Here is an 11171-nt window from a genome sequence, read left to right on the forward strand (position 1 = left end):
AGTTGAATTGTCCAATTTCATGATTCTACAATGGGTTCTTGCATTAATTTTTTAAACGTGTATTATGCATTTAATTGATGTTGTATTTATGATTTTAATCTAAATTACCTATGAACCCCCATGAATTGGATAAAACTAAGTTATGAGTTACTTGTTATTTGATCTAATGTTGATGAATTATGGTGTATATTTCTATGGGCTATCTAATGATGTATTAATTGTAATAAATTGATATATAGGTTGTATTGTATTGATTAAATATAGTAATTTGACTTATTTTTATGAATATTGTTACAATTATGTTGAATTGTTGGTTATGGCCATGGGAAAGGGCCTTGTGATATCGAATGTGGTGATTTGGCATTGGATTGAGTTGTTGAGGATGATGTGGTGGTAGCTTCCCTATTTAATTTATTTTTATGTTAATTAAACTTCATTTATGTTGTGATTGGTATGGTCCAGTTATGGTGGTGGTGTTATGTGCTTTACTTGCAATTGATGTGGCCTTGTCGGTGTTCTGTTCAGTAATGTAATGATCACGGACTTGTCGGCAATATACTTGAATTAATGTGACTAATTGTATATTTGATTATGTGAAGTATGATGATATGTATCTACATGTTAAGCAATGTGAAAGTATATGTGCTCTATTGATGTTATGTAGGTGATTATGTTAGACTATGCATATGGCCTTATGTGTATAGTATTACGGTTTATACTTGGTTATTCCTAATTGACTATACGAGTCTATGTTGGTCACATTGATGATGGTATGATAGTTTATAGGATAACTTGAATATGATATGGTTATGTCAATGTGTTTCTAGAATGACATGTAATCTGTGTTAAGGTGAAGTATGTGGTGTCTTTTCTTGGTTGACTTGTGTTCCTTCTTGATGTATATATGAATGTGAATATGTGATGTCTTGACTTAGGATGCTAAAGTCTCTTATTCTTGAATGTATGAATGACATGTGACCTTAAATGAAGTTAGGAGATTCTTTTATGTGAAACCTTGAACATAGTTGTAAAGTTGTGAATGTTGAAGTCGTTAGCCGTAATGGTATCTTTCAAAGTAAAGGAATGATAGACTTAGGGTTAATTGGATGCAACGTCATCATATTAATCCTTAGGAAAGTCATCATAAGATTCTTGTCTCCATTGTAAAGTAACCCTACATGACCTCTTTGGTAGAGTAAATGTAATTGAGTTATGAACTTGATATGGAAACCTTTTATATGAAACTTAATGTGAATTACTCTATGAGAACGAAGTCTAACACCGATGAGTATGGTGAGGGAAGTAGATTTAGTCAAAGAATGAGACCAGAATACAAAGCATGCCCTTCATATTCCTTAACCGTGTGCCTACATGGGATGTGTCTAAGTTCTAACATTGGCAAGTAGAACAACCTCATCGGAGTAGGATATAACTCCGGATTCCATATCTTGATATCATGGTCTATGACGATTATTGAATATTCTCATCATGTGGGATACTTACTAGAATTAGAGAAGTTCTATGAAGTTTAGGAGGTGGTATGGCACACTATCTAGACATTGCACAATAGGATTTGAAGGTGTTAGTTAGAGTCCCTAGGTCTTGTCTAAGACCATTACTTGAATGTCCTTTATGTGATATATGATTCTCTTAATGAAATAATGGATTATGTTATGAAGTATGTAAATGAATGAGTACCTAAACTAAAGTGACTTAAGGATTCCTTAGCCAAAGTGTGAAGAGGGCATAAGGGATGATATCTTCATGTCTTATCTATGGAAGTCTTGAGAATGGCTTTAGTTAGGGAAGTTGGTTGGTTATGTGGACATGATCTAAACCTTAGGTAGTCTTAAGGATTAATTAGGTAAATCTTGAAGAGGTCAATTGTAGTTGTTATCTTCTTGATTTACTTAAGCAGGTATTTTGATATCCTTTGGAAGGAGAATGTCATATTATATATGTGTAAATACTTTTATGTCTTGTAAGTGTGTATGTGACTCATTATAAGTAGTCTTGACGATCATTTAGGCATGCCTAGAGAGGTTGTATGGGCGGTCTCTCTTTGTGTGCTTAAGTGAGTCTTAGGATAGCTTTAAGTGGGATGACTACATACTAGAAGATGTCTAAAGTAAGGATAAGCAACTTCACTGTATATTGAAGGACTTCACTCTAACAGTGAAATGGAGTTATTGTAAAGTGACTCTAAAATTATGATATTTGGTTTAAATGTTTTCTTATGTGTTTCTAAGTTGTTAAATGTTGTTTTTATGATTAAAATATAAGATGCATATTTCCAACTAAATGTCTGTTCCATGATTTTTATGCATCATGCCATACTTAGTATATGTGATTTTACTAATCCATGCTTTTATCTATCTCTATAGTTGTTGGTAGGTGAGGAGCATTTGGTAAGGAAGACTTGGACCGCAACATCGTTTAAGAGAAGTCGAAGTATGTCTTCATTTGATTCGCGGGCATAGATGTATTTTATGTTTCTTATTGAAGTATTGTAATAAAATAAGTATTTTTATATTAGCACTGAAATATGGGCCGTGTCCCAAGTACTCTCATGTCTTAAGTTTGATGAGATTGAGACTTAATATTTCCTATGACTTTATATGAAAGAATTTATAAAGACTATGATATTTTTGTGAAAAGTTAAAATTCCTCACTACTTTTCATTATGTTTATGCGATGAATGATATGTAAGGGCTTGTACAAGACCTGCGAGAGGTCAAGTACGCCAGTTGCAATCTGAGATTTTCCCTAAATTATAGGGTGTGGTTTTGTGATGTGATAAGCTTGGTTCTGAGCATATGTTATAAAAGTAATTTTAGGAATCAAGAAGTCTCATCAAGTCACGTCTAGTAGAGTCTTGACCGTCAGTGTGAGTTGCGACACATCTATGGGAAATGTTATTCTTATGATAAAAATCTGATTTTTAAATGAGAAGATGCATATTTTTAACTAAATGTCCGTTTCCATGTTTTTATGCATTATGCCATACTTAGTACATGTGGTTGTACTAATCCATGATTTTATCTATCTCTATAGTTGTTGGTAGGTGAGGAGCATATGGGAAGGAAGACTTGGACCGTAGCATCATTCAAGAGAAGTTGAAGTATGTCCTCATTTGATTCGAGGGTGTAGATGTGTTTTATGTTTCTTATTGAAGTATTTCAATAAACTAAGTATTTCTATATTAGTATTGAAGTATGGACCGTGTCCCAAGTATTCTCGTGTATTATGTTTGATGAGATTGAGACTTAGTAGTTCCTATGACTTTATATGAAAGAGTTTATAAATACTATGATATGTTTGTGACAAGTTTTAATTCTACACTACTTTTAATTATGTTATGCGATGAATGATATGTAAGGGCTTGTACAAGACCTCTGAGAGGTCAAGTACGCTGGTTGCGATCTGAGATTGCCCCTAACTTCTACCGTGTGGTTTCGGGTTGTGACAAGAAGGTTAGAGCACCAGGATCTAAGTCTTAGGAAAGTGTTTCAGGCACCAAGACTTACCTCACTTGCCCTAAGTGTGGTAAGTACCATCGTAGCAAGTGTCTCGCTGGAAAAGAAGGATGCTTTGGGTGCGGTCAGTCTAGTCACAGGTTGAGGGATTTTACTTCTATAAAGGGTCAATGAGGTCGTAATTGTAAAGCTCAGTTTACAACTTCATCAGGACCTGCAAGTTGCCTGAATCAACAGGGTAGCTCATGTGGTACAGGTGGCGGTCAGCGCCAGAACAAGTTATATGCTCTTCGGGCTTGCCAGGATCAGGAACGTTCTCTTGAAGTAGTCACTGGTACGTTATGAGTCTTTGACCTTGATGTTTATGCATTGTTACATGCAGGGCTACTCTATCCTTTGTTACTCCATACATAGCAGTCCAATTCAGTGTCAGTCCAGAAACTCTCTCAAAACCTTTCTTAGTCTCTACTCTAGTCGGTGGCCCAGTTATAGCTAGACGAGTATACAGAAATTGCCCTGTCACAGTCTCTTAGAATGTCACCTCAGCATATCTTGTAGAGTTAGAAATAGTATACTTCGATGTCATTCTAGGCATCAATTGACTACATTCATGTTATGTCTTAGTCAATTGTAGAACTAGAATTGTTCATTTTCAATTTCAAAACAAACCAATCTAAGAATGGAAGGGTAATATCTTAGCGCCTATGGGTCGATTCACTAAGGGTTATATATTTCATCTAGTTCGGTTTAAGGAATCTAGCTCTGAAACCCCAACTCTTGAGTTAGTTCTAGTAGTCAATGAGTTTCTAGAAGTATTTCCAGAAGATCTTCTAAGAGTCCCTCCCGAAAAGGAAATCTACTTTGGAATTGATCTCCTAGCAGATACCCACCCTATTTTTGTTCCTCCTTATAGAATGGCTTTGACAGAGCTTAAGGAATTGAAAGAACAGTTGAAAGACCTTCTACATAAGGTTTTCATAAGACCTAGTATTACTCTATGGGGTTCACCAGTGTTGTTCGTAAAGAAGAAAGATGGTTCTCTCAGAATGTGCATTGACTATAGACATTTGAACAATGTCATAATCAAGAATAAGTATCCCATACCCAGGATTGATGACTTGTTTTACCAACTTTAGGGTGCTAGTCACTTCTGAAAGATAAACCTCACATTGGATTATCATTAGCTTATAGTAAGAGATAGTGACATTGCGAAAAAAACTTTCAGAACTCGGTATGGTTATTATGAATTTGTAGTTATCTCATTTGGACTAACCAATGCTCCTGCAACTTTAATGGATTTAATGAACAGAGTTTTTAAGCAGTACTTGGACTTGTTCGTTATTGTCTTTATTGATGATATCTTCATTTACTCTAAGAATGAGAAAGAACATATGAGTCATTTGAGAATTGTTCTACAGACTCTCAAGGATAGATAATTATTCGCTTAGTTTAGCAAATGTGAAATTTGGTTGCAATCTATTGTATCCTTGGTCACATTGTATCTAGCGAAGGGATTTGAGTGGATTCAAAGAAGATAGAAGCAATGAAACAATGGCCCAGACCTTCCTCTGCTATAGATATCAGAATTTTCTTAGGTCTAGCGGGTTATTATCAGAAGGTTCGTGGAAGGATTCTCATCCATAGCCTCACCATTGACTAGGTTAACTCGAAAAATTCACAAGTTTCAATGTTCAGATGATTGTGAGTGTAACACCCCGTAGCCAAAATAGACCAAAAATTAGTTTTTCAGAATAATCTGCAGGTGCTGCCAACGATGGCATCGACCTACCGTAGCCTGAACCATGGTCCGTCCTGCACAACCGTCGATGGGATCAGAAACTCCAAAAAATTTCAGCCTAGAAAAATTGGTTAAATGTTGGACGATGGACGGACTTACGGTGCGTAGGTCAAACGACGGTCCTTAGTCCGTGACCGTCGATAAAGACTCCCTTCAACCACTCTCTGACAAGAGCTATGGATGACCATCATGGTTTGTAGGTGGACCTACGGTCCGTAGTTCTGATCGTAGGTTTAAAATTTGCAGCCTGTTAAGGGGAAATGTAGTTGGGTCAACTTAAAATTATCATAACTCTTATAAAAAAATGAATTAAGTCTCCCACGATTGAATAATCTTTCCATAGACACCGACCTTGCTAAAATCAGACATCCGAGTAAAAAGTTATGCCCATTTTAGTAAAGGCCTGTTGAACAGGCCCTCATGATGGACCCAACGATGGGGCGTCGGGCACACGATGGACCGTCAATCCTGGCCGTCGTGAGGCCCGACAACAACCTTCCTAGAGGTCTTTTTGACCTTTCCCACTCCTTTTAAACCCTAAGTTACGTCATTTTGACCCTAAATCATTAGATTTTAGTCAGTTTAAGCCTAGAAACATAATTAAAACATATCCAAGTCAAATCATTAAAACAAAACTTAGAAAATTAGAAGCAAGAGAGGAGAAAAAAAGCTCAAGAACCCTAGTTCAAGAACGCCACAAGCTCCAGCAGTTCCAGGCCGAAACTTAAGTATTTTTTCGTGGATTTCATCACCAGGTATGTGGGATTTCACTAGTGGGTTCCTTTCACCCATTGGGTCCTTAGTTTCAGTCAGTTCTTGATTCTCTTATCATGATTAAACCTAGGGTTTCTAGAACTTTGATATAACTTCATCAATTTATTAAATATATGTTCCAAATAAGATTATCATGTTATTACTTAGATTATCGCATGAATTTCAGAACCCTAGCTTTGTATTTCTTTAGTTCATGAATTACACATGCTTAGTCATATATTTCAGACACTTCAGATATACATGCCTCAGTTATGAATGCATAATTACCAAATTAATTATTGCATTCTCAGTTTGCATGTTCAGTTTCGAGCTATCCAGTATTTACAAAAATTCAGATATAATCACTTAATTTACAGAATTCATTGGGAGTAGCATTATACCGAGTTGGACTAGGGTTTAACGTACCCAATAGTCCCAGAACTACTAGCCAAATAGGTTGCAAGTCCCCTCAATGGGCAATCAGTTTAGTGATCACGCCAGCATGCCTTTATACCTTTGGCAGGGTATATTGGGTCCTCTCGATGGGGCGTATACATCGGACTCCACATTTAGCTCATGTGGTTTTATTATCGGTTATTAGTAGCTCCCACAGTTAAGTCAGACTCTCTGCATTGACCATTTATCAGTATATTCAGTATTCAGTTTCAGCATGTTATAAATTGGTCATTGCATCAGTTAGCTCAGAAATCAGCAACATCACGTTTATATTATTATACTTGTTTTTGTGCTTGTTCAGTTATGTTTTATTTCTTCTTTACTCTATCCTACATGCTCAGTTACTTTCAAGTACTGACGTATACGTGCGCTACATCTTCTTGTGATGTAGGTTCAGGTTCTCAACATCCATATCACGCATAGATCGGTTTCCCGATCTCCAATTCAGCAGATTTAGTGGTGAGTCCTCATTCTCCGAGGACAACAGTCATGAGTCTCATTTCAGTCTGTAGTCATTTTATTTCAGTTTTTGCTAGATTTAGCTGGGGCTTGTCCCAGTATTTCTAGTCTAGATTAGAGGATATTTTCGTACATAATTAGATTCAGCTTAGTATTGAGTTAATATTTCTTTTGTATTAAACTCATTGTTTTTAAATATCTCAGTTATAGAATATAGGTATTCCTCATCTTTTCATTTTAAGTATGATTTAGCTTCCGCAATAGTTTATTATCTTTAGTATGCTCATGATCATGCCAGCAGGGTTAGCTTGGAATCACTTGTGGTCCTATGTTCCATGTCCGCATCTCGGGGGTAGCTCGGGGTGTGACAAAACTTGGTATCAGAGCACTAGGTTCAAGAGTCCTAGGATATCTGAAAAGCCGCTTTAAGTAGAATCCTTTTCATGGGTGTGAAGTGCACCACATCTAATGAGAGGGAGGCTATGAAGTGTTTTTGGAAAACTTCACTTTCTTGATATTCTTATCGTGCGTTGGTATGATCATTTTTTCTAATCCATCGTTATGCACTTAATATCATGCCTTCTCATAGAGCTTAGGCATGGAATACTAATGCACGCAATGCTAACACAGTTACTCTAGTACCAGATAAAGAAGTTCTAATGCAGAGTTTCAGAACACCAATTCAGCTTTTGGTTTAGAATATGACCAACCAGAACAATGCAGAGTTTGTGATTTTGTTACGATGAATCCGCCTAAGTTTTTAGGGTCACAAGTTAGTAAGGACCCACAGATGTTCATTGATAAAGTCAAGAGAATATTTGGTGTGATGTCAGTACCTCGTAGTGATAGGTGAGATTGACATCCTACAAACTCAAGGATGTGACTCACATATGGTTTACTCAGTGGAAAGACAACAAACATGACTTTGTGTTTTGCAACTCATTATAGAACTAAACTTTAGTATTAGTCCAGAAACTCTCTCAGAACCTTTCTCCATCTCTACTCCAGTCGGTGATCCAGTTATAACTAGATGGTATACAGAAATTACCCTGTCATAGTCTCTCAGAAAGTCACCTCAGCAGATCTAGTAGAGTTAGAAATGGTAGACTTCGATGTCATTCTAGGCATGGATTGGTTACACTCATGTGATGCCTCAGTCGATTGTAGAACTAGGATTGTTCATTTTCAGTTTCCAGACGAACCAATCTTAGAATGGTAGGGTTGTAGCCGAGCGCCTATGGGTCGATTTATTTCTTAGCTTAAGGCCAGAAAGATGATATCTAAGGATTATCTCTATCATCTAGTTTGGGATAAGGATTCTAGCCTTTAAACCCCATCTCTTGAGTTAGTTCCAGTAGTCTTTGAATTTTCAGAAGTATTTCAAAAAGATCTTCCCGGGGTTCCTCCCGAAAAGGAAATCGACTTTGGAATTTATCTCCTTCCAGATACCCAACTTATTTCTATTCCTCCTTACAGAATGCTCCAGCAGAGCATAAAGAATTGAAAGAGCAGTTGAAAGACCTTCTAGATAAGGGTTTCATAAGACCTAATATTTCACCATGGGGTGGCCTAGCATTGTTTGTAAAGAAGAAAGATGTTTCTCTCAGAATGTGCATTGACTATAGACAGTTGAACAAGGTCACAATCAATAATAAGTATCCTATCCCCAGGATTGATGAATTGTTTTAACAACTTTAGGGTGCTAGTAATTTCTCAAAGATAGACCTCAGATCGGGTTATCATCAGCTCAAAGTCATAGATAATGACATTCCGAAAACAGCCTTAAGAACTCGGTATGGTCATTATGAATTTGTAGTTATGTTGTTTGGACTAACCAATGCTCCTGCAACTTTCATGGATTTGATGAACAGAGTGTTCAAACAGTACTTAGACTTGTTCATTATCGTCTTCATTGATGATATCCTCATTTACTCTAGGAGTGAGGAAGAACATGCAAGTAATTTGATAGTTGTTCTACAGACTCTCAAAGATCGCCAGTTATTCATAAGTTTAGTAAATGTGATTTTTGGTTGCAATTCATTGCTTTCCTTGGTCACATTATATCTAGCGAAGGGATCCGCATAGATTCACAAAAGGTACCTCTACTACAGATATCAGAAGTTTCTTAGGTCTACAAGGTTATTACAGAAGGTTTGTGGAATGATTTTCATCCATAGCCTCACTATTGACTAGGTTGACTCAGAAGATGGTCAAGTTCCAATGGTCAGATGATTGTGAGAAAAGCTTCGCAGAATTGAAAACTAGATTTACTACAAAACCTGTCTGGACATTACCAGAGGGTTCAGATGGTTATGTGATCTATTTCGATGCATCCAGAGTTGTCCTTGGTTGTGTGTTGATGCAAAGAGATAAGGTTATATCTTATGCCTCTAGAAAGCTTAAGGTGCATGAGAAGAACTATCCAACTCATAACCTCGAGCTTGCAGCAGTGGTGTTTGCACTCAAGATATGGAGACACTACTTGTATGGTGTTCATGTAGATGTGTTTGCCGATCATAAGAGCCTTCATTATGTGTTCACCCAGAAAGAGTTGAATCTTCGCCAGAGGATATGGCTTGAGTTCCTTAAGGATTATGATATTAGTGTGCATTATCATCCTAGAAAGGCGAATGTAGTGGCCGATGCTCTTAGTAGATTATCTATGGGTAGTGTAGCCCATGTTGAGGAAAAAAGAAAGGAGCTAGTGAAGGATGTTCACAGGCTTGCTCGCTTGGGAGTTCGCCTTATGAGCATATCAGACAACATTGTAATAGTTCAGAATGGGGCAAAGTCGTCTTTGGTAGTGGAGGTTAAGTAAAATCAAGAGAGTGATCCGATGTTGCTTGAACTAAAGGGTGCAGTCAACAATCAGAGAGTGGAGGTTTCCTCCTAAGGGAGAGATGGTGTACTTCGCTACCAAGGTAGATTGTGTGTTCCTGATGTGGGAGAGTTGAGGCAGCATATTCTTGCAGAAGCTCATAACTCCAGGTATTCTATTCATCCAGGTGCCACTAAGATGTACCGCGATCTGCGGGAAGTCTATTGGTGGAATGGCATGAAGAGGGATATAGCAGGCTTTGTGAGTAAGTGCCCCAATTGCCAGCAAGTCAAGGTAGAACATCAGAAACCATGAGGTATGACTCAAGAGATCGATATTCCTACTTGAAAGTGGGATGTGATCAATATGGATTTCATCACAGGGTTACCTCGTACTCGCAGACAGCATGACTCAATTTGGGTGATAGTTGATAGGATGACTAAGTCTTCTCGTTTTTTGGCGGTCAAGACTACATATTCAGCGAAGGACTATGCCAAGCTTTACCTTACTGAAATTGTGAGGTTGCATGGGGTTCCTTTGTCTATCATCTCAGATAGAGGTCCCCAGTTTACCTCTCATTTCAGGAAGTCATTTCAAAAAAGTCTTGGTACTCAAGTTAACCTTAGTACCACATTTCATCCACAGACGGATGGGAAGGCAGAGCGTACCATTCAGACCTTAGAGGATATGTTGAGAGCTTGTGTGATCAATTTCAAAGGTAGTTGGGATGATCACCTTCCTCTTATTGAGTTGCCTACAATAATAGCACCATTCAAGCATTCAGATGGCCCCTTATGAGGCTTTTTATGGGCGTAGATGTAGATATCCTGTTGGTTGGTTTGTAGTAGGTGAAACAGCTTTGATAGGGCCAGATTCAGTCCTTTATGCTATGGAGAAAGTGCAACTCATTAGACATAGACTTAAGACAACCCAAACTCATCAAAAATCTTATGCAAATGTAAGGAGAAGGGAACTAGAGTTCCAAGTTGATGATTGGGTTTTTCTGAAAGTCTCACATATGAAAGGGGTGATGAGATTTGGAAAGAAAGGGAAGCTCAGTCCTAGATATGTAGGCCCTTACAAGATCTTGAAAAGGATTGGCAAGGTTGCATATGAGTTAGAGTTGCCAGCAAAATTAGCAGCAGTGCATCCGGTCTTCCACATCTCACTTTTGAAGAAGTGTGTGGGTGACCCAACCTCTATAGTACCATTAGAGAGTGTGGCGGTAAAAGATAGTCTGTCTTATGAGGATGTACCAGTTGAGATTCTTGATCATTCGCTTAGAAGGTTGAGAAAAAAAGAAGTCGCTTCAGTCAATGTTTTGTGGAGGCGTCAGTCCGTAGAGGGAGCTACTTGGGAAGCAGAAGCAGCCATGATAGCCAAGTATCCACACCTTTTTCCTTCCGATTCC

This window comes from Solanum pennellii, chromosome 4 (genome assembly GCF_001406875.1).
Source record: "Solanum pennellii chromosome 4, SPENNV200".
NCBI lineage: Eukaryota > Viridiplantae > Streptophyta > Magnoliopsida > Solanales > Solanaceae > Solanum > Solanum pennellii.